Source organism: Oncorhynchus keta, chromosome 36 (genome assembly GCF_023373465.1).
Source record: "Oncorhynchus keta strain PuntledgeMale-10-30-2019 chromosome 36, Oket_V2, whole genome shotgun sequence".
Lineage (NCBI taxonomy): Eukaryota > Metazoa > Chordata > Actinopteri > Salmoniformes > Salmonidae > Oncorhynchus > Oncorhynchus keta.
The window spans coordinates 23,682,374-23,707,859 of NC_068456.1; the positions used below are offsets into that span (position 1 = coordinate 23,682,374).

The 25,486-nt window shown below is 40.4% G+C and overlaps 2 long non-coding RNA genes across 4 annotated transcripts in view; both read right to left on the reverse strand.

Moving 5' to 3' along the window:
- The window catches only part of LOC118369828 (uncharacterized), a 65,001-nt gene extending 40,999 nt beyond the window's left edge, over positions 1 to 24,002 (reverse strand). The window contains exon 1 of the long non-coding RNA XR_004822686.2: positions 23,785 to 24,002. This is a non-coding gene — a long non-coding RNA (uncharacterized LOC118369828). The remainder of the gene's footprint in view (positions 1 to 23,784) is intronic.
- On the reverse strand, positions 21,831 to 23,707 carry LOC127916526 (uncharacterized). Of its 3 annotated transcripts, none has more exons than XR_008095160.1 (3): positions 22,810 to 23,707; positions 22,174 to 22,332; positions 21,831 to 21,961 (listed from the first exon to the last, which is right to left on the reverse strand). It is a non-coding gene; the product is annotated as an uncharacterized LOC127916526 (long non-coding RNA). The 3 variants fall into 3 exon arrangements; XR_008095158.1 differs by having other exon boundaries at positions 21,831 to 22,067; XR_008095159.1 differs by having other exon boundaries at positions 21,831 to 22,067; positions 22,545 to 23,707.
- Positions 24,003 to 25,486: the final 1,484 nt, after the last annotated feature.

Consider the following 25,486-nt stretch of genomic DNA (forward strand, 5'->3'; position numbering starts at 1 on the left):
TCTCTACACTGCAGCTTGTTCTGACAAGCAATGCCCAAACAACCAGTACAGACAGGACACATGTCAACCAGTACAGACAGGACACATGTCAACCAGTACAGACAGGACACATGTCAACCAGTACAGACAGGACACATGTCAACCAGTACAGAAAGGACACATGTCAACCAGTACAGAAATTACACATGTCAATCAGTACAGACAGGACACATGTCAATCAGTACAGAAAGGACACATGTCAACCAGTACAGAAATTACACATGTCAACCAGTACAGAAATTACACATGTCAACCAGTACAGACAGGACACATGTCAATCAGTACAGAAAGGACACATGTCAACCAGTACAGAAATTACACATGTCAACCAGTACAGAAATTACACATGTCAATCAGTACAGAAATTACACATGTCAACCAGTACAGACAGGACACATGTCAACCAGTACAGACAGGACACATGTCAACCAGTACAGACAGGACACATGTCAACCAGTACAGACAGGACACATGTCAACCAGTACAGACAGGACACATGTCAACCAGTACAGAAAGGACACATGTCAACCAGTACAGAAAGGACACATGTCAACCAGTACAGAAATTACACATGTCAATCAGTACAGACAGGACACATGTCAATCAGTACAGACAGGACACATGTCAAAACACTGCTGTCAGGTACTGGATGATGGTCAGAGCTTGGTCAGAGCTTGATACGAGCTCACACACACACACACAAAAACAAACTTGTTGCCCAACAAAGAGAGGCACGATGCCTAATCAAGGATGCAACTATTCAATGCAAAAAGGTTCCCTTATAAAAATAGCAAATCCTATACTTACTACAAATGACAAAATCCAGACTGAAATCATCTGTGTATATTTACCCATAGTGTTTTGTTCTTGCAGAAGGGAACCATTTAGCTTGGTTGGAGATCGAGAGAGTGTGGCATAAAATCAGAAGGTATTGCTTGATTTATATAGCAGTACGTCCTATCATGCGGAAACAGCTCTTAAAAGTTATGACTTTTTTTTTCCAGTGACTGAAAGTGAAAAAGACAAAGGATGGTTAGTCAGAAGGTGGTTAGTCAGAAAGGGACAGTCACAACTTTCCAATAGGCTTCTAGCGGCGTAGGCTACAACTCTCCAGAACACTAGCGGCCAATATCAAACTTCTAGCGGCGTGGGCTACAACTCTCCAGAACACTAGCGACCAATATCAAACTTTTTTACTGAAGGGAACAAGTGACACTTGTGACTTTTAAAACAAATATTCATCCCCAATCATAATGGTAGAAACGACAACGGTAACTTTATATTCATTTCTTGTATCAGTTATTACAGATATGTGAGAGAACATGTCATTGACTTTTCCCAAATCAAGCCTGGTTAGCACAGCAACAAAATGTGAAGCCATGTTTGTCCTGTCTTGCTTTTTAAATGAACCCTTGTCTATTATACACATGGCCGAAAGCTGTGATAAATCCAACCGTATACCACGGGTATGACACAACTTAGTTGTTTACTGGTCTAATTACATTGGTAATCAGTTTATAATAGCAATAAGGCACCTCAGGGGTTTGTGGTATACTATAATGAAGCAATAAGGCCAGAGGAGGTGTGGTATATGGCCAATATACCACGGCTAAGGGCTGTATCCAGGCAGTCCACGTTGCGTCGTGTGGAAGAACAGCCCTTAGCCATGGTATATTGGCCATATACCACACCTCCTCGGGCCTTATTGCTTCATTAAAACTCTGGTATTTCAGTATGCTTTGAGGGAAATCATTTGTACTTCTAAATCAATATTTCATAATCATGATGATCATCTATTTGAAATTTGATTCATATTCACCAGTAAAATATGTATTCATGTTTCAAAAACAAATATATCATCGGTTTTATATTGACCTCAAATAGGCTACCACTCCAAAGTGCTGTGAACTGCATAATGAGCACCAAATAGTCATCTCTAAATCCAGACAAAATTAAATGTCAGTGAAGGTTTTTTCTTATCACCTCCGTATCAAACAGGAAGCCTCAGCACAGGCCGTGACATTTGATCGATTTGTTTGTTCAGGAAGCGGTATTAATAAACAAACTCATAGTTTGGGCGTCTGTGTCAACACCTGCACCACTGCTGTTATGGATGCAAATAATTCAAATCAAAAAGATACAACAGTTATTTTCGGAGTTGATATATAAGCAGGACGGTATGAATAGATTATTTACAAATAGCCTAATATTAAGGTTAACTTTTTACCAAAGTAAAAAAGCAACATCATTTCATAAGCAATAACTATGCCATGCATAGTTTTCGAATATAAATGTTGTAATAAATTATTACATTTTTTACTGACTACAATAGCCTTTGGTTCACTCAGCTTACTGAGCATTTTTCTCAAAAACAAAAATGCACACAATTCCAAATATACCATCATTTAAATTCAAGAGGATTTGAAACCAGATCCTAAACAACAGAGATAAAGATAGATGTCTGACATTTTGAACAATTCATACAATTTTTTTGTTTAATATTCACTTGTAAAATTATTTACAATTAGGCTTACATTACTAAGCAAGAAATGTGAATAGCTTAGTTGAATAAGATCCATTCACCAAATCTATTCGGAATTTCAAAATGCATATAAGATGCAGTGTATTCCATGATATCACACTAACCAAATTAAATAGACAGCCACAATTATAGAACATTTGTATGAGAACGTAATGTGATTTATATCCTATCTACCATTCTTATTGTTATCGCACATATAGTGAAAATCATGTAAGCTAAATATTTTGAAGAAGATGACTTGGATCTCATTTTCACGGTGAGACTTCATTTCTACGGAAGGGATGTTGGCATTTCACTGAGTGAGCAAAAGTACGTTATTTTTCGTTTTGACAAAATAACAATACAGATAGCGTAACATATTACCATAAAATGTGCATAATTCTGTTAAAGGATAGACCTATTTGAATGTGGCCATTAGAGCATAAAAAACATACAGCAAAGGAGAAAGTAGACTATAGACCACCAGACATTACAGGGTAATAATGTACACACAGTACCAGTTCAAAGTTTGGACACACCTACTTATTCAAGCGTTTTTCTTTATTTGTATTATTTTCTACATTGTAGAATAATAGTTAAGACATCACAACTATGAAATAACACATGTGGAATCATGTATCAATCATGTATCATGTATCATGTATCATGAATCATTCCTCAAAGTAACAACTCTTTTTGCCTTGATGACAGCTTTGCACACTACTGGCATTCTCTCAACCAGCTCCGTGAGGTAGTCAATGAACAGGTGTGCCTTCTTAAAAGTACATTTGTGGAACTTCTTTCCTTCTTAATGTGTTTGAGCCAATCAGTTGTGTTGTGACAAGGTAGGGGTGGTATACAGAAGATGGCCCTATTTGGTGAAAGACCAAGTTCATATTATGGCAAGAACAGCTCAAATAAGCAAAGAGAAACGACATGAAGGTCAGTCAATGTGGAAAATGTCAAGAACTTTGAAATTTTCTTCAAGTGCAGTTGCAAAAGCCATCAAGCGCTCTGATCTAACTGGACCGCTACAGGAAAGGAAGACCCAGAGTTACCTCTGCTGCAGAAGATAACTTCATTAGAGTTACAAGCCTCAGAAATTGCAACCCAAATAAATGCTTCACTGAGTTCAAGTAACAGACACATCTCAACATCAACTGTTCAGAGGAGACTGTGTGAATCAGGCCATCATGGTCGAATTGCTGCAAAGAAACCACTACTAAAGGTCACCAATAAGAAGAAGAGACTTTGCTGGGCCAAGAAACACGAGCAATGGACATTAGACTGGTGGAAATCTGTCCTTTGGTCTGATGAGTCCAAATTTGAGATGTTTGGTTCCAACCGCTGTGTCTTTGTGAGACGCAGAGTAGGTGAACGGATGATCTCTGCATGTGTTGGACCGCAGAGTGAAGGAAAAGCAGCCAATGAGTGCTCATAATATGTGTGAACTCCTTCAAGACTGTTTGAAAAGCATTCCAGGTGAAGCTGGTTGAAAGAATGCCAAGAGTGTGCAAAGCAGTCATTAAGGCTAAAGGTGGCTATTTTGAAGAATCTCAAATATAAAATATATTTTGGTTACTACATGATTCCATATGTGTTGTTTCATAGTTATGATGTCTTCACTATTATTCTGCAATGTAGAAAATAGTAAAAAAAATAAAGAAAAACCCTGGAATAGGTAGATGTGTCCTCACTTTGGACTGGTACTGTACATATAGCGATTGTATAATTCACAATGCGGATGATCTGTGTTATAGGACCACTAATTTACTGCATTCTAACTTGATATAGGCCTATTCTAGTGTGATACTGTACATACAGACCTATATAAACATTAGGCATATATGAAATATGATATTTTACTCTGATATCATTGCATTCTAGGACCATGTTGAAATGAGAAAAACTAAAAGTAGAATGAGGTGTTAAAAAATGTCCAATTGCTCTTTTCATTGGCAAAAACTTTTTGAGCTAGGATACTTTCCTGGGACTTTACCGCCATCTACTGGCTATAACCTGTCAACCAGTTCTAGAACGACAAGACACCCGTCAGTTCAGAGTAGCTACAATTTTGTCATGATTGTTTACAAAGTAAGAGACTTCAATACATTATACCATCGGATGTAACAGGTTAAAGCTGTAGGCAACTGCAGTAGGCCTATAGGCCATGATGCTATGCCATGTCATTATAGCTGGGGCGGCAGGTAGCCTAGTGGTTAGAGCGTTGGGCCAGTAATTGAAAGGTTGCTGGATCGAATCTCTGAGCTGACGAGGTAAAAATATGTAATTCTAAACGGGGCAGTTAACCCACTGTTCCCTGGTAGGCCATCATTATAAATAACAATTTGATCTTAACTGACTTACCTAGTTAAATAAAGGTTATAAAAAAAGTTGTACTGAGGAGCTATGAAGTATAACCACACTTTCAGGTACTGTTACTGCCAATGAGATGATGATGCTTCTCAACCGTGAGTCAGCAGAAATGTAACTACACTGAACAAAAATCTAAATGCAACATACAACAATTTCAAAGATTTTACATATAAGGAAATCAGTCAATTGAAATAAACATCCCTCGAATCTATCGATTTCACATGACTGGGCAGGGGCGCAGCCAATCAGAATGAGTTTTTCTCCACAAAAGGGCATTGTTACAGACAGAAATACTCCTCAGCAAACCCCACCCCCCTCCTCCTCCCCCCTCCTCAGACGATCCCACGGGTGAAGAAGCCAGATGTGGAGGTCCTGGACTGGCATGGTTACATGTGGTTTTCGGTTGTGAGTCCGGGTTGAACGTACTGCCAAATGATCTAAAACGATATTGGAGGCGTCTTATGGTAGATTAACATTACATTCTCTGACAACAGCTCTGGTGGACATTCCTCCAGTCAGCATGCCAAAAGCACACTCCCTCAAAACTTGAGACATCTGTGGCATTGTGTTGTGTGACAAAATGGCATATTTTACAGTGGCCTTTTATTGTCCCCAAAACAAGGTGCACCTGTGTAATGATCATGCTGTTTAATCAGCTTCTTGATTTGCCACACCTGTCAGTTGGATGGATTATCTTGGCAAAGGAAACATGCTCACTAACAGGGATGTAAACAAATTTGTGCGTAAAATTGGAGCTAAATAAGCTTTTTTGTGCGTATGAAAAAATGTGTTGATATTTTATTTCAGCTTGTGAAACATGGGATCCACCACTAACACTGGGTTAATATTTTTGTTCCGGGTACATTGTGTTGATGTATTTGTCAACTTAAACTGTTGACTAAACATATTGTTGTGTAATCGTATTCCTTGCTATAAATATAAATATATATAGTGCAACTGAAAACAAATGAATCCCAAGGTCCAGGTTTTAAGAGTACATGAGTTTAGGAGGACAAACAGTTATTGTTAATGTAAAACATACCACTAAATATTCTAAATTTTTACTACAGGTATATCTCCAAGGTGGAGTAAAACAAGTTGAGTCTTTCTTTTGAATCTTAGGGCTTCAACTCAACTACAATCATTCTTGTCTAATAATTTGACACACTTTCCCCTCTACACACACATTCCCCCTGTACACACACATGCCCCTGTATACACACAGTCCCCTGTACACACACAGTCCCCTGTACACACACAGTCCCCTGTACACACACAGTCCCCTGTACACACACATTCCCCCTGTACACACACATTCCCCCTGTACACACACATTCCCCATGTACACACACATCCCCCTCTACACACACATCCCCCTCTACACACACATCCCCCTCTACACACACATTCCCCTGTACACACACATTCCCCTGTACACACACACATCCCCCTCTACACACACACATCCCCCTCTACACACACATTCTCCTGTACACACTGTCCCCTCTACACACACATCCCCTTGTACACACACATTTCTCTGTACACACACATTCTCCTGTACACACCCATTCTTCTGTACACACATTCCCCTCTTCACACACATTTCTCCGTACACAAACTTTCCCCTCTACACACACATTCCCCTCTACACACACATTCCCCTCTACACACACATTCCCCTCTACACACACATTCCCCTCTACACACACATTCACCTCTACACACAAATTCCCCTCTACACACACATTCCCCTCGACACACACATTCTGTACACACACATTCCCCTGTACACACACAGTCCCCTGTACACACACATTTCTCCGTACACACACTTTCCACAGTACACACACTTTCCCTTGTACACACACTTTCCCCTGTTCACACACTTTCCCCTGTATTCGATGAAGAAGTCTGCTGAATCTAACTACATACAAACACATGAATTTGTACTGAAAAGTTCTTCCCTACACATTGTTTAGGTATTAATCATTGAGTTCAGATCAGAACTCACGACGACTCTCATTTCACTCAGGACCCAGACACTAGGCTACTGCTACTCATATTCATCAGTGACATTAACTTGACATTTATGCATCTTCTATCTGACATCATCTATACAAGGAATCATAAACCTCCCACTCTAAAAGAAGATACAAATTATAACCAAAACCCACACAACGGGATAACTGACAAGTTATTCAAAGTAATGTTGAGATGCGCATTACACAGAGAGACCTCTTACAGTATTTCTTAGCAACCTTAGCAGATGTATCTAACCTCTAGCATAAATACTTGTGCCATTTCAAATCTACTAAACAGAAATATACTAACCCACATATGCTTACATTTCAAGACAAATCCTTATTTCAAAAACTACTCAACTCCATTCTATGCAATTACAAAGCAATTACTAAATTGCTATGAGTGTGTAATACAAAACTTCATCTACCTTCAAATTAAAGGATTGTCATATCACAAAATGTACTAATCTAATTGACTAGTAGCTATACAAATGTATGATCTTAATTTGACCAGTAATGTTATAGCAAAAGAATCCGGCAGCAACAGGATTTGAATGTTTACACTCTTAGAAAAAAAGGTGCTATTTACAACTTAAAATGGTTCTTCAGCTGTCCCCATAGGGGAACCCTTTGAAGAAACTTGTTTTGGTTCCAGGTAGAACCCTTTTGAGTTCCATGTAAAACCCTTTCCAAATAGGATTCTATGGGGACAACCAAAGAACCCTTTAGTTCATAAAGTTGCTTGATCAATGGTTAGGCTATAAGCTGACAAAATTAGGCTACATGAAAAACGCAATATTGTTAATAGAACTGTGTTATGGTACCGGGTTTTCAGTGAATTTATGTAAATAATGAAGTTCATCTATAGGAAAATTCCCAGCGACAAAGGAGTGATCAAATTAAGATCTTCCATTGTTCTTGGCAAGCAGATTTCATGGAGGCCTCCTTTTTCTGCCCAGTAACAGAATGCTGAGTAATTTCAGACATAGCCTCCCACACTCACCTACCCACTCTGCACTGCTTTTGGTGTGTACCCTAGTCATAATACAGAAACTACCAGCACTTCACAGACGCCCACCACACAACACAACAGACGCTCCATTTACAGTAAATGGGTGCAGTATGAGCGGAACCAGAATGAGGGTGGGGGATTCTCTTACCCATAGAGACCCATATATCACAGAAAACACCTCAGCCAAGAATCCTTCCCACTTCAACTAAAAGCTTAACCATCTGATTTGGGTTATAAAGTGTGACTCTATCGTTATATAATTCCTTGCACTAAACTACATTTTTCCATTAGAAATATGTGTACTATATATTATGGGGGATTGTATTATACTATGCCTTAAAGAAAACCTTAGGGTAATCAATCTAGCAAACAACCAATGAGGTGCATTTGTTTTAAGGCCCAGTGCAGTCAAAAACAGTCTGGCTTTAATTCCAGTTTGTGCAGACATCACCAGGTGGTAAATTAGTTAATAGACCAATAACAAAGAGAGTTTCAAAGCTCTCTGCCAAAAAAGCCCGTTTTTAGGTTTCCCCTCACCACTCAGACCACTCCCAGACAGTCCTAGAAAAATGATTGCTTGAGAAATGTGTCTTGCTAAGAAGCAATTTTTGTTTGTTTTTAATCAAAAAGGTAAAAAAAAGAATCACAGTAAAATACCCACTGGGCACAAAGTGGTTAAATCAATATTGTTTCAACGTCATTTGTCAACGTATTGTGATATGGAATCTACGTGGAAAATACATTGGATTTGAAAAAAGTCCACAGAATTACCACAGAATTAAGTAATCATTGTAACCAATTTTCAACATAGACAAACCTTGTATAAAATATGTTGAATTTTCACATTTGAAACAACGTCAGAACTTCAATGTTATATGCACTATCAAAAGCAAAAAATATTATAGGCTGGGCAGCACCTCCTACAGCTATTTGGTCTCCCATCCGGGGTTTTAACCAAGCCCAGCCCTGCTTAGCTTTTATATTTGTAACTGACTACTACCAATGTGATATTGTGAGAATGACTGTTGAGAATCCCCCACTTAAAAATTCAATAGATTCACTGTTGCTATCAAAGTCATTTCGAAAGGTAGGTTTAACAGAGCAAATTAAATGTAAATATACTTTATAAGTCATATACCATCAATGATGCCGTTGCTGTCATCAACAGCTGTTGTTTAAATTCAAGCCAGGGTTCAACTAAAAATAGACCAAGTTTAACTACACTAGATTTAGTCCTATTATTTAGCTTAGCTTTTTGGTTGAGATGGAGACAAGAATCCAACATGTCAATTATACATTTGTAGACAAACCGGATTTTGAATGGTATCAACATTTGAAGGAGATCTTCTGTTTGAATAGTTCCATCTGTGCCACTAACTTAATCTGGCTTTAATTACAGTTCGTCTACAAATTAATCATTCACATGTTGGATTCACGTCTTCATCTCAACCAAAAATCGAAGTTAAAGCTTGATTTGATTTAGTCCTATTCTGTATTAGTGTATAACAAACATATGATTGACTTGTGTTTGGTTGACAACACAGAAGTTAAAGGATATCTAATGCTTGGATAGTTTCATCTGAGCCACTGGCTTAATCCTACTCTTCATTTTAAGTACAACATTGAATCCAACATATCAATTATTCATTTGTAGACAAACTGGAATTACAGCCAGACTAAGTCAGTGGCACAAAAGACACATCTTCTTTCAATGTTGATATTTGTTTACATTGACAACCTAACACAACTAAATTAAACTTTTGCAATACAGTAAATAGCCTATTAACAAGTTAACAAATTATGTGTTGGATTCACATGTTCAACTAATACAAAAATACAAATTAAAGAATAGGATTAAGCCAGTGGCTCAGATGAAACTATACAAGCATTAGATATCCTTTAAATGCTGCATTGTCAACCAAACACAATTCAATGCTATGTTTATTACACAGTGAATAGCCTAAAGTTAAGTCTATCTTATAAACTAATGTAACAGTAGTTATTCACTTCCATGGCCACATTTTGAGGTTAGCCTCCTGTAACTATAAATGTCTTCTTATGTAATCATGTTCAAGATAGCATGCAAAGGTCACAGGTCTGTGGAGAGCTTCACAATTGCTCTAATAATCTGCTCAGAAACTCCAACAGCATGCAGCACTTGCACCATGTACTTTAACGTAATCTCAACAGCACTCCAGGTAATTTGGTTGTGCTATTAGATGAAGTTCAGTGATAACACATGAAGTTGTTTAATTAATACAAAATATCTGACACTGTATTGCGACTTAAAACTACTTTTAGATGGAATTCAACAAACTTCTGTCTGTCTTTTTGAGTGGGCGACTAATGGTTGAAATCTCATTGATCGACGTCACAATCAAATATCAGACAAATCTCTACGTTGAAATTACGTGGTGTGCCCAGTGGGTACTTAATTGTTACCCAGAATTATTTGATATTGAGATAAAAACGGCTGCATTTGACCTTTAAAGACTGTGCATGTTTCACGTGTTCTTGATTATACAACAAAACTGACTGAGTAGAAGAGGAACCATATCTTGGTCATGGACACATTTAGGTGATCATGTCAAGTGTTAAATAAAATGGATTCCACTTCTGCTTTCAATATGCCTATTACTGATTCATTGGGCATGTTCAGAACAGGATGGTGACTACAGCCTAACAAGAAGCGCAACAGTATATAGAAATGAAACTATGTTCCAATCTCTTTAATTGTAGAGACTTGTTAAAAAGTAGGCTACTGTACATGTGAAACATGCCAGGAGACAACAGTCCTCAATTCAAAGTCAGCTCCGATCAATACATTATGCCATGTTGGTCCAGTAACTCTGGAAGTTATTGTAAGTCTTCCAAATGCATACAATGTGTGCTTCCGTTTGGCAGGCAGCATACATTACAACTCACACATTAGCTCAATCATTTGAAATGGTAATGTGCCTATGGACCTCCATCTGATTTCTATGTAATTTAACCGAGCCAACGTCCATGACTGATCCGTTTCTATTTCTCATCAGGTCTCAATGTTTCCACAAAGTTGCATGGCTTTACGCCCTGTGATAGTAGGAACAGCATCAGACACTAAAGACATTGACAACACAAACGACACTCGAACATGGATGACCCAGCATATGCTTACCATTCACTCACTCCTGGTCCTCTTCAGAACCCAAACCCTCTGAACACAAAGAACAACAGACAGACTCCATCGATCAGAAATTGGCCAGTTTCATCACACTGAGTGAAACCCTTTCCTTGCCCACACATAGTTGAATGCCCCAGTCACACAGCACCCCCAACCAGGTGCACCACAGATATCCAGATATGTTAGAGAGAGAAAAAACAGTGAGCAGCTATAGCAGATCAGATTCGCTCATGCCTTAGCTGAGTCACCAAAACCACCACTTCCCATCTCTGCATGCCTGTCATAACTCCCCTAATGACTGGTCAAGTTCTCAGGATCCCACACTGAACCCCGGGAAGGTTGGGTGTGGGAGTGTGTGTTCCCAAACTGAGGGGGTTGGATGTGATATGAAATTGACCTCTGAATTGGACATCTGTGTGTGTGTGTGTGTGTGTGTGTGTGTGTGCATGTGTGCGTGTGTGTGCGTGTGTGTGTGTGTGTGTATACTGCCTCTGTCGTAGCGATAACCTCATACTAGTGTCTCATGATAGTAGAGTACAGGAGGAGATTGACTCTTTGGCCATTATTCATCAGTATCCCAGACCATTGATGATCTGGTTATGTTACACATCAGTATCCCAGACCATTGATGATCTGGTTATGTTACACATCAGTATCCCAGACCATTGATTATCTGGTTATGTTACACATCAGTATCCCAGACCATTGATGATCTGGTTATGTTACACATCAGTATCCCAGACCATTGATGATCTGGTTATGTTACACATCAGTATCCCAGACCATTGATGATCTGGTTATGTTATACATCAGTATCCCAGACCATTGATGATCTGGTTATGTTACACATCAGTATCCCAGACCATTGATGATCTGGTTATGTTACACATCAGTATCCCAGACCATTGATGATCTGGTTATGTTACACATCAGTATCCCAGACCATTGATGATCTGGTTATGTTACACATCAGTATCCCAGACCATTGATGATCTGGTTATGTTACACATCAGTATCCCAGACCATTGATGATCTGGTTATGTTACACATCAGTATCCCAGACCATTGATGATCTGGTTATGTTACACATCAGTATCCCAGACCATTGATGATCTGGTTATGTTATACATCAGTATCCCAGACCATTGATGATCTGGTTATGTTATACATCAGTATCCCAGACCATTGATGATCTGGTTATGTTATACATCAGTATCCCAGACCATTGATGATCTGGTTATGTTATACATCAGTATCCCAGACCATTGATGATCTGGTTATGTTATACATCAGTATCCCAGACCATTGATGATCTGGTTATGTTATACATCAGTATCCCAGACCATTGATGATATGGTTATGTTATACATCAGTATCCCAGACCATTGATGATCTGGTTATGTTACACATCAGTATCCCAGACCATTGATGATATGGTTATGTTATACATCAGTATCCCAGACCATTGATGATCTGGTTATGTTATACATCATTATCACAGACTACTGACACTCTGGTCATCTTATACATCAGTATCCCAGACTACAGACACTCTGGTCATGTTATACATCCGTATCACAGACTACTGACACCCTGGTCATGTTATACATCAGTATCACAGACTACTGACACTCTGGTCATGTTATACATCCATATCACAGACTACTGACACTCTGGTCATCTTATACATCAGTATCCCAGACTACAGACACTCTGGTCATGTTATACATCCGTATCCCCAGTATCCCAGGCTAGTGCGGCTGATCAACCCTCCAGGCTCTCCTCCAGAGGGGTCCATGGGAACTGAGGAGCTCCTTTGTAAACAGACACTTCCTCTGCTGCAGTTCCCACACTGGTGGACGTAACATTCCACACACACAGGCTTCAGTATATTAACACATACAGGACAGAACCCTGCCATGGCTTGTTTTAATTAGACCCCCCTTTGCCCTCAGAACAGCCTCAATTTATTATCTGGGTAAAGACTCTACAAGGTGTCGAAAGCATTCCACAGGGCTGCTGGCCCATGTTGACTCCAATGCTTCCCTCAGTTGTGTCAAGTTGGCTGGATGTCCTTTGGGTGGTGGACTATTTTTGAAACGCGCGGGAAACTGTTGAGTGTGAAAAACCCAGCAGCGTTGCAGTTCTTGCCACAAACCGGTGCGCCTGGAACCTACTACCATACCCCGTTCAAAGGCACTTAAATCTTTTGTCTTTCCCATTTACCCTCTGAATGGCACACATACACAATCCATGTCTCAAGGCTTACAAATCATTCACACCTGTCTCCTCCCCTTCATCTACACTGGTTGAAGTAGATTTGAAAAAGTATCATAACTTTCACTTGGTTAGTCTATGTCATGGAAAGAGCAGCCGTTCAGAATGTTGTGTACACTCAGTGTATGTGTACAAAGAAGTATATTTTACACATCAAAGGGAAACTGTAGAGACATTATGACTGAGAAATGCTTGCTCAGTGTTGCTGCGTGTAGGAGGATAGGGGGGTTTGGCTGTTTCCACTCAAGTCAATGTGAACTTTTTTTAAATGCTGGCTTCTAATTCAACAGAAAAGGTTGTGATCTGATTACTGTTGTTGCACTAATCACCTTACACCAGAAATTATTCTAGAAGGGAAGACAACTCATAAAAACATACCTGGCATTCTACCACTAGCAGATATAAGGTGGACATTTTGAGTGCATGATTGTAGTCTCTAACCAATACCCATGCCAATAAGACAAAGATATCCAGAATGTCACTCTACACAGTCATCTCACCACAGAATCTAACTGTTGACTCATATCCCTTTTGTTACTGGTCTCTTAAGATATGTGCATGGTGAATCCTGTGTTTCAATAGATATTGCTCTGTCATGGATGAGCTTATACTATATGTAAAGTCACATACAGATATGTGATCTTCATTTGACCAGTTTCTCACAGACGAAAAATACACCTGCAGCAACAGGAAAATGTGAAATACAGTGTGGATTATAATTTATGGACATTTGTGTATGTGCAAATCAAGTCTGAAATTGTAAAGTGGAAACTGTAGAAGCCTTTTTCAACCTTGAATACACTATAAGTTTGCATTTCCTGATGTGCAGGAATATACACTGCTCTAAAAAATAAAGGGAACACTAAAATAACACATCCTAGATCTGAATGAATGAAATATTCTTGTTAAATACTTATTTCTTTACATAGTTGAATGTGCTGACAACAAAATCACACAAAAATTGGGGAAAGGGCGGGCCAGTCCATAGCATCAATGCCTTCCTCTTACAGGAACTGCTGACACACTCCAGCCACATGAGGTCTAGCATTATCTTGCATTAGGAGGAACCTAGGGCCAACCGCACCAGCATATGGTCTCACAAGGGGTCTGAGGATCTCATCTCGGTACCTAATGGCAGTCAGGCTACCTCTGGCGAGCACATGGAGGGCTGTGCGGCCCCCCAAAGAAATGCCACCCCACACCATGACTAACCCACCGCCAAACCGGTCATGCTGGAGGATGTTACAGGCAGCAGAACGTTCTCCACGGCGTCTCCAGACTGTCACGTCTGTCACATGTGCCCAGTGTAAACCTGCTTTCATCTGTGAAGAGCACAGGGCGCCAGTGGCGAATTGGCCAATTATGGTGTTCTCTGGCAAATGCCAAACGTCCTGCACGCTATTGGGCTGTAAGCACAACCTCCACCTGTGGACGTTGGGCCCTCATACCACCCTCATGGAGTCTGTTTCTGACCGTTTGAGCAGACACATGCACATTTGTGGCCTGCTGGAGGTCATTTTGCAGGGCTCTGGCAGTGCTCCTCCTGCTCCTCCATGCACAAAGGCGGAGGTAGCGGTCCTGCTGCTGGGTGGTTGGCCTCCTACGGCCTCCTCCTTATGTAGTGGCCTGTCTCCTGGTAGCGCCTCCATGCTCTGGACACTACGCTGACAGACACAGCAAACCTTCTTGCCACAGCTCGCATTGATGTTCCATCCTGGATGAGCTGCACTACCTGAGCCACTTGTGTGGGTTGTAGACTCCGTCTCATGCTACCACTAGAGTGAAAGCACCGCCAGCATTCAAAAGTGACCAAAACATCAGCCAGGAAGCATAGGAACTGAGAAGTGGTCTTAGGTCACCACCTGCAGAACCACTCCTTTATTGGGGGTGTCTTGCTAATTGCCTATAATTTCCACCTGTTGTCTATTCCATTTGCACAACAGCATGTGAAATGTATTGTCAATCAGTGTTGCTTCCTAAGTGGACAGTTTGATTTCACAGAAGTGTGATTGACTTGGAGTTACATTGTGTTGTTTAAGTAATGTTCCCTTTATTTTTTTGAGCAGTGTATATAGACTGTACCAGTCAAATGTTTGGTCACAGCTACTCACTCAAGGGTTTTTCTTTATTTTTGCTAATATACACATATTATTATTAGTATTGGATGGAAAACACTCTAAAGTTTCCAAAACTGACAAAATATTGTCTGTGAGTATAACGGAACTGATATTGCAGGCGAAAACCTGAGGAATATCAAACCAGGAAGTGGCTTCTATTTTGAAAACTCCATGTTCCATAGCCTCCCTTTGCTCCATTTAAAGGGATATCAACCAGATTCCTTTTCCTATCGCTTCCTCAAGGTGTCAACAGTCTTCAGACATAGTTTCAGGCTTTTATTTTGAAAAATGAGCCAGAACAATAACATCGCGTCAAGTGTTCGCATGAGTTTTGCTCGCGCAACAGAGTTTGGGCAGACATTGCCGTTCCCTCTCCTACTGACCAAGACCGTTGCGGTTGATATATTATCGATTATATATTTTAAAAACAATCTGAGGATTGATTATGAAAAACATTTGACATGTTTCTGTGGACATTACGGAAACTATTTGGAATATGTCTGCGTTGTCGTGACCGCTCTTTCCTGTGGATTTCTGAACATAACGCGCCAAATAAACAGAGGTATTTTGGATATAAAAATAATCTTTATGGAACAAAAGGAACATTTATTGTGTAACTGGGAGTCTCGTGAGTGAAAACATCCGAAGATCATCAAAGGTAAACTAATAATTTGATTGCTTTTTCTGATTTTCGTGACCGAACTACTTGATGCTAAGTGTACTTAATGTTTTGTCGAGCGATCGATAAACTTACACAAACGCTTGGATTGCTTTCGCTGTAAAGCACAAACAGGTGGATTAACAAAAGGCTACGCTGTGTTTTCCTATATTGCACTTGTGATTTCACGAATATAAATATTTTTCAAAATATTTATTGAATGTAGAACTATGCTATTCAGCGGTTGTTGATGACAATTATCCCGTTAACGGGATTGCAGCCATAACAAGTTAAACAAATCAAAATATATTTTAGATTTTAGATTCGTCAAAGTATCCACCCTTTGCCTTGATGACAGCTTTGCATACTATTGGCATTCTCTCAACCAGCTTCACCTGGAATGCTTTTCCAACAGTCTTCAAGGATTTCCCACATATGCTGAGCACTTGTTGGCTGCTTTTCCTTCACTCTGCGGTTCAACTCATCCCAAACCAGGTCTGGTGATTGTGGAGGCCAGGTCATCTGATGCAGCAATCCATCACTCTCCTTCTTGGTCAAATAGCCCTTACACAGCCTGGAGGTGTGTTGGGTCATTGTCCTGTTGAAAAACAAATGGTAGTCCCTCTAAGCGCAAACCAGATGGGATGGCGTATCGCTGCAGAATGCTGTGGTTGCCATGCTGGTTAAGTGTGCCTTGAATTCTAAATAAATCACAGATAGTGTCATCAGCAAAGTACTCAACTCATCCAGAACGCCGCAGCCCGTCTGGTGTTCAACCTTCCCAAGTTCTCTCACGTCACACCGCTCCTCCGCTCTCTCCACTGGCTTCCAGTTGAAGCTCGCATCCGCTACAAGACCATGGTGCTTGCCTACGGAGCTGTGAGGGGAACGGCACCTCAGTACCTCCAGGCTCTGATCAGGCCCTACACCCAAACAAGGGCACTGCGTTCATCCACCTCTGGCCTGCTCGCCTCCCTACCACTGAGGAAGTACAGTTCCCGCTCAGCCCAGTCAAAACTGTTCGCTGCTCTGGCCCCCCAATGGTGGAACAAACTCCCTCACGACGCCAGGACAGCGGAGTCAATCACCACCTTCCGGAGACACCTGAAACCCCACCTCTTTAAGGAATACCTAGGATAGGATAAAGTAATCCTTCTCACCCCCCCCTAAAAGATTTAGATGCACTATTGTAAAGTGGCTGTTCCACTGGATGTCATAAGGTGAATGCACCAATTTGTAAGTCGCTCTGGATAAGAGCGTCTGCTAAATGACTTAAATGTAAATGTAAATGTACCCCCACTCCATCACACCTCCTCCTCAATGCTTCACGGTGGGAACCACACATGCGGAGATTATCCGTTCACCTACCCTGCGTCTCAAAAAGACACGGTGGTTGGAACCAAAAATCTCCAATTTGGACTCATCAGACCAAAGGACAGATTTCCACCGGTCTAATGCCCATTGCTGGTGTTTCTTGGCCCAAGCAAGTCTCGTCTTCTTCTTATTGGTGACCTTTAGTAGTGGTTTCTTTGCAGCAATTCAACCACGAACGCCTGATTCACACAGTCTCCTCTGAACAGCTGATGTTGACGTGTCTGTTACTTGAACTCTGTGAAGCATTTATTTGGGCTGCAATTTCTGAGGCTTGTAACTCTAATGAACTTATCCTCTGCAGCAGAGGTAACTCCCTTTCCTGTGGTGGTCCTCATGAGAGCAAGTTTCACCATAGCTCTTGATGGGTTTTGCGACTGCACTTGAAGAAACTTTCATAGTTCTTGAAATGTTCCGGATTGACTGACCTTAATGTCTTAAAGTAATGATGGACTGTAATTTCTCTTTGTTTATTTGAGCTGTTCTTGCTATAATGTGGACTTGGTATTTTACCATCTTCTGTATACCACCCCTACCTTGTCACAACACAACTGATTGCCTCAAACACATTAATTAGAGAAATTCCACAAATGTACTTTTAACAAGGCACACCTGTTAATTTAAATGCATTCCAGGTGACTACCTCATGAAATTGGTTGAGAGGATGCCAAGCGTGTGCAAAGCAGTCATCAAGGCTAAGGGTGGCTACTTTGAAGAATCTAAAATCAAACATTTATTTTCTTTTTTTTAAACACTATTTTGGTTACCACATGATTCCATATGTGTTATTTCATAGTTGTTATGTCTTCACTATTATTCTACAATAGAGAAAATTGTAAAAATAAAGAAAAACCCTTGAACAAGTAGGTGTGTCCAAACTTTTGACTGGTACCGTATATATATATTTTTTTAACTGTCAAATTACACAAGCATGCTATTTGTAAGAGGCTCCTTTTGACGAATTAAAAACACATTTTTTTGTGGCTTGAGAAGGAGCTATTTCTGTACTTCTGTAAATGTGCTTGTCGTCTGGTACACAGGAAGGGCCTTTTGCAACTGAGATGAGTCAATCCTAGATGAGTCGGTCATGTTGCTACGGAAACAGATATATTTCCAGATATACTCTGTCACACACCCACACAGCCAATGAGCCATTCCATCACGGGAAACCTAAAACGCTGGAATTACAGGAAGACTTTGATGTGAGAGGGGCAACTTTGAATGAATGGTCCTCGGATCTGCATTTGACATCAAATGCAGAGCCGAGGACCGTTCTACAGCCCTGCAGGAGTTGTGGGTTCAGTTGTGAGTCAGGAAAGGAACTGAGTCAAGATTAGTACTATTCTAGTCTAAACAGTTGGTTCTCAGCCAAGTCCCAGACTGATTCTTCATTGTGTGCTTAATTACTCAATGTCTGACATGTGGGGGTGAGTCTGCATGCATTACATTTTCCCTCCAACCCTAACTTCACAGTCCAGACATAAAAAACACTACTGTACTATTTGGGTGGTGCAGTGTGTCTGACCACCAACGATGAGAGCTGTTCATAACAGGGTGCTAGTGTTATCCCAGCACATAACCCCCCCCTCCCCCCATGGTCATTGTGCTATACCTCTCAGATATTTTTTTCTCTCAAGAATATAGTTTCCCCAAAGGCAGTTTTTCATTTTAACATGAAGAGGTTAAAGTTAGTCATTATTTTATGAGTAGAACGGAATGGTCAGGAGGAAAAGCTTAGTTCCCAAAAGTTTGTTTTTGAAACGAGGTATCACCAAAGCTGTGTTGTATTCATTAAGTATATTGTAGCTAATTTTCAGATGCATTCTTTTTGCATTAAAAAAACTGATAATTATGACAATAACCGTGGTCAATTAATTGTTACCCAAAATTCCATAATGGTTACAGCCCTAGTCGACCATGTGTCTACATTAGTCTCCCCTAACACCTTTTACATCACTGTAGTCTGTAGCTTAAAGTAAAACTACACACCTGCCAACAGCATTACTGGCCAATAAGAATTGTATGTCTAATATGTGTTAGGTTGATCCGTTTCACACAGCAAGAGAGAACTGAAATCCCTCAGGTGCATACTGAATACACACACACACAATGTCCTTGTCAGGACAATTAGACCAGCGTAGGCCAACAGCTGTGTCTCTGTTCTCATTATAATAATCGACAGTGTGAAACACTTTCTCACTGCTCATCCCTTCCTTCCCCACTGCTGAGAAAATGCCTGTCAATACTTCTACCTGACACAAAACAACCAGTCAACATCCTCTAATCCCAGAGGGGACAGAGAGAATAGAGCAGCTCACTAGCCCTACCCATCACAGTCCGTCCTGCAGGGAGGCAGGAAGCATTCAGAAAGACAAGGATGTTGGGTATGACTTCATGGCACACTTCCCATATTCTCCTGAATGAGAAACAGCCAAAATCTGTGGATGACCTTTGACCTGAACCAAAGAACCCCTTCTGAACATACTGTAGTGTTTTACCATGTTGATACTGGTATACCAGTTACTATAATTGCAACACAATTTCACAGGGCTCAGTACAATAAAATGTTATCAAGGTAGTTACATTTTCATCTAGACTTGTATCGACAGTTTTGAGAAAGGACTAAAGTATCAATTGACCTTTTAGTTAGTAACCGAGAAAAGGTTTGTGTTCGTGGGAACAACAACGTGTGTCATTATCCATTTTTATTTGACCATAGTGAGGTACTCTCACATCACTATTGGAAAACCTCTTCTATGGTTATTGTGAAAACAGTGCCACCTTGAGACAGAGACATAACCCTACAAAATTGTGGAAAGGCTAAAGCTAACGTCTCTCAAAATGTTCACTAGATGGCATTAAAACCTAATGTTGCCGATGGCTCATCACCAGGTGGATGTGAGCTCTTCACAGCTTTATAGAGCTGAATACATTTTCATTCAAATACATTTCAGTACGTTCCCCAAGTATGATTTTAAGGATTTCAATCTGCTATCACTTCATCAACTTTTATGAATACCTATTGGACAATACTTTTTTATTGCTCTTCTCCATAACTGTAGACAAATTCAACTCAGTGCACTCAACATTAGCTTTATTCAAGTTGTGAATATTACAATCTCTATTGCACCACCAGTCTTAATACCAGTTTGGAGCACAATTCTAAAACCAAACGTGTTCAGACTCCAACTGCCATTTCAACACTACACATGTTGTTTTAATGAATGCAAGTGTCAAAGCCACCACTTCCTCTTCTCTTCTGCCGTACAATGTCAGGTTCTTACTGGAAACCAGTCTCTCTGACTAAAAACAGACTGGGATACCATTGTAAACTGACTTACCATTACAAAACTAGGTTTTAGTTGCAAGCCTTCACTGTTAACCATATACACTGAATGCACAAAACATTAGGAATGCCTTCCTAATATTGAGTTGAACCCCTTTTGCCCTCCGAACAGCCTCAATTCGCCGGGGCATGGACTCTACAGGGTGTCGAAAGCGTTTCGAAAACGTTCCACAGGATGCTGGCCCATGTTGACTCCAATGCTTCCCACAGTTGTGTCAAGTTGGCTGGATGTCCTTTGGGTGGTGGACCATTCTTGATACACACAGGAAACTGTTGAGCGTGAAAAACCCAGCAGCATTGCAGTTCACACTCAAACCGGTGAGCCTGGTACCTACTACCATACCTTGTTCAATGCAGTGACCAGAGCTCCACAAGTACAGAAAGATAGACAGTCTTCTGGACCATGACCTCTATCCTGTGAAATTACTGCTCTATTCACAGTTTATCAGATGAATGTAGCGAGCTAACTGAGCCAGACTTAAACCACATGAATGGATATGAGAGAGAGAGGGAAGTCCCAGAGTACTAATTCTGAGACAGAAAATTGGTTTATTCAGGCTAGGGAAAATACAGAGTTTTGAGTTGAAGAATAATGTAACACTGAAGTGCTTAAGCCTCCTGGAAATGTTTTAACTAGTGGCAACCTGTCATCTCCTGTCCAATCTGAGCAGAGGTGAATGGGATAGAGGGCGGTTTGCATTCACCTCTTCCAGTCGTTTATATCTGTGATGAACCATATCTGTCCATCTACAGTAAACTCTGGATATAGGATACAGTGGCAATGAACCATACCTCACAGTCTACAGTAGACTCTGGATATAGGATACAGTGGCAATGAACCATACCTCACAGTCTACAGTAGACTCTGGATATAGGATACAGTGGCAATGAACCATACCTCACAGTCTACAGTAAACTCTGGATATAGGATACAGTGGCAATGAACCATACCTCACAGTCTACAGTAAACTTTGGATATAGGATACAGTGGCAATGAACCATACCTCACAGTCTACAGTAAACTTTGGATATAGGATACAGTGGCAATGAACCATACCTCACAGTCTACAGTAGACTTTGGATATAGGATACAGTGGCAATGAACCATACCTCACAGTCTACAGTAAACTTTGGATATAGGATACAGTGGCAATGAACCATACCTCACAGTCTACAGTAGACTTTGGATATAGGATACAGTGGCAATGAACCATACCTCACAGTCTACAGTAGACTTTGGATATAGGATACAGTGGCAATGAACCATACCTCACAGTCTACAGTAAACTTTGGATATAGGATACAGTGGCAATGAACCATACCTCACAGTCTACAGTAGACTTTGGATATAGGATACAGTGGCAATGAACCATACCTCACAGTCTACAGTAAACTTTGGATATAGGATACAGTGGCAATGAACCATACCTCACAGTCTACAGTAAACTTTGGATATAGGATACAGTGGCAATGAACCATACCTCACAGTCTACAGTAGACTTTGGATATAGGATACAGTGGCAATGAACCATACCTCACAGTCTACAGTAGACTTTCTATATAGGATACAGTGGCAATGAACCATACCTCACAGTCTACAGTAGACTCTGGATATAGGATACAGTGGCAATGAACCATACCTCACAGTCTACAGTAGACTTTGGATATAGGATACAGTGGCAATGAACCATACCTCACAGTCTACAGTAGACTTTGGATATAGGATACAGTGGCAATGAACCATACCTCACAGTCTACAGTAGACTCTGGATATAGGATACAGTGGCAATGAACCATACCTCACAGTCTACAGTAAACTCTGGATATAGGATACAGTGGCAATGAACCATACCTCACAGTCTACAGTAAACTCTGGATATAGGATACAGTGGCAATGAACCATACCTCACAGTCTACAGTAGACTTTGGATATAGGATACAGTGGCAATGAACCATACCTCACAGTCTACAGTAAACTTTGGATATAGGATACAGTGGCAATGAACCATACCTCACAGTCTACAGTAGACTTTGGATATAGGATACAGTGGCAATGAACCATACCTCACAGTCTACAGTAAACTTTGGATATAGGATACAGTGGCAATGAACCATACCTCACAGTCTACAGTAGACTCTGGATATAGGATACAGTGGCAATGAACCATACCTCACAGTCTACAGTAAACTTGGGATGTAGTAGGGTAGTAAAACAAGTGCTGCATTCTAGTTAGCTCACGCCCCCTATCTTCTTGTCACTCCGCAATGAAAGTATGTGACTCCGCACTGTAGTCTCACCACAAACCTTGGCCCCATATAAATGTAGTTAAAGAGCACGCATTATGTTCATATTTGGATGGAAGTATGAAATGTGCGTTACGTGCGCAATAAGGCAGTTCTCCAAATGGCGTTGTAAGATTTCCAACGGTTCAAAGACTACAAGATTTTGAAGTCTCACACTTAATATTTTTTTTATACAAAAAGGAACAGGAAGCAAGCCTTCTATCTCACGCTGACACCGCATACTTCCCTTTATCTTTGTAAACCGTCCCTTTACGCATGAGCGCTTCGTAGTCTCCATTTAAATAAAAAAAATATCAGCCAGCTTCAAACTTGCTTCACTTCCCGAAATGTCAATTTCAGAGGGAAGTTATCGTTAAAATGTATCCATAAATATATGTACATAATTAGTCTTTTTGCACCCATTTAATTGCACCCTAATAGGCCCTTGTATGTACTTATATTTCCATTAAAGTATTACTGTATGGCTCCCCCAAACTCTAATATGTAAAATATTCGTTATATCTTTATTTTTTTTAAATGTCAAGTCACTAACTAAAACAAATCAAATAGGTTATTTCGTATGTAATCACTACTTACCCATTATTATAAGTAGTGCAGGAGATTTCTGGTTTGCGCGAGCACAGGAACAAGTTGGTTGAATTATTCATTGTTGACCAAAAGTTATTTCGACGTTGGCAAAAGTCCTAAAACGGACCAAGCAGTGTCCCTAACGTATCTCAGTCCTGCCTCTTCATGTACAAGAACACTAGGCGTTTGCAGTTCTGCAGTCATTCATAGCTTTGGAGTTGAACTGTGACACTTTCTTTCGCAGTTGGTCACACCCACCTCACTCCACGAACTAACAACTTTTGACATTAAAATATCCAAATATTAATTGCCAAAATTTCAATTACAAATATGTCTGTTGGTACACAGATGTAAGGTTATATACATATGTATGCACTAAGACAACTTTAATCAATACATATGCATTTAAAAACAGGAAATTGTTTCTCTTTCTGCATACATTGTTTTAATGAAACTTTCACAAAACAAACACATTAAGGATGAAGGAGCATTTTTCATTTGTTTGTTTTGTCTTATTTCAATGTACATACTGGTCTTGTTTCAATGTTGATTTAGGACGTGGGAACCTCCAGGACCAGAGGGTGTGTACCAGTATGACATTCATAGAATGCTTTATTGCGGAAACAACCCGCTCCCTAGAGCGCTTGCTCCCTCCCACAAGCTTATTAAAGGCATCGGCTTTGAAGGTCATAAACGGATGAATACTTCTACACCCGCTCTCTATACAGTTCCGGTTGACCATTGATCCGTAAAATATCATGAATGGATGTTTTGGAATGTGAAGTTGTGGATTCTGTACACATTTCCTGGATGTCCATAGAAGAACAAACCAAATGGCAGTGTCATGCTTCCTACAGAAAAAAAAAGTTATTCTGCCACATTGTGCCAGCTTGGGAACTGGTTGCTACCTCCCCAGAGAACTTGCAGTTATTCACTTCACTTGGCTGTTGACAGCAGATACACCATGTTCCAAAACACTTTTCAATTATATTGTATAGAAAACGACCAGAGAATTAGTTAGTTAGCCACATTTGAATTGCACCACTCCACCTTTCTAAGTTAACTTTGACAGTTCTCCCTCCTCGCAAAATCAAATACTTTCCTGTGTGTGCGTGTCTGTCTAATGTCGCTCAACCACATGACAGCATTCCAGTGAATGTGGTTTGTTTGCAATTCATCTGCCACATCTGTGTGTACCTTTCATGTCAGTTGGTCCTGAAGATGCCACAAAAAAAGCTGTTCACTTAAATAGTTATTTTAGGGCCTGACAGTATACCACTGGGGACACAGATAAAGGCCTGTATAACCATTCATGGTCAAGTGGAGGATACAGAGCTATTTGGACATACAAGGCCAATAGAAGTCAACGGAGCTTGGTATGGGGTGAGGTGGGTGTGGTATCTGTTGCAGGATGTTTTCCATTTTGCTGTGGAATGTTCCCAGAGGTGTTAGATCACAGCTCAGGCCGATGCATTCCATTGCGCCACAGCCCACGCAGTACCTCCCAACACATACCGCAGAAACAGAATTAATATGTGAGAGAGCAGAACATCTTTTCTGAGATAACGATAACTGAGATGGCAGCCTAGACTGCATGCTGTGCTGAAACGGCTCGTCATTTAAAAATACAAAATGGCAACACCACAACACCGAAAGTTAACCAAAACAACATGTAGATGGAAGTGGGTACTAGTGATAATGTGCAATGCCG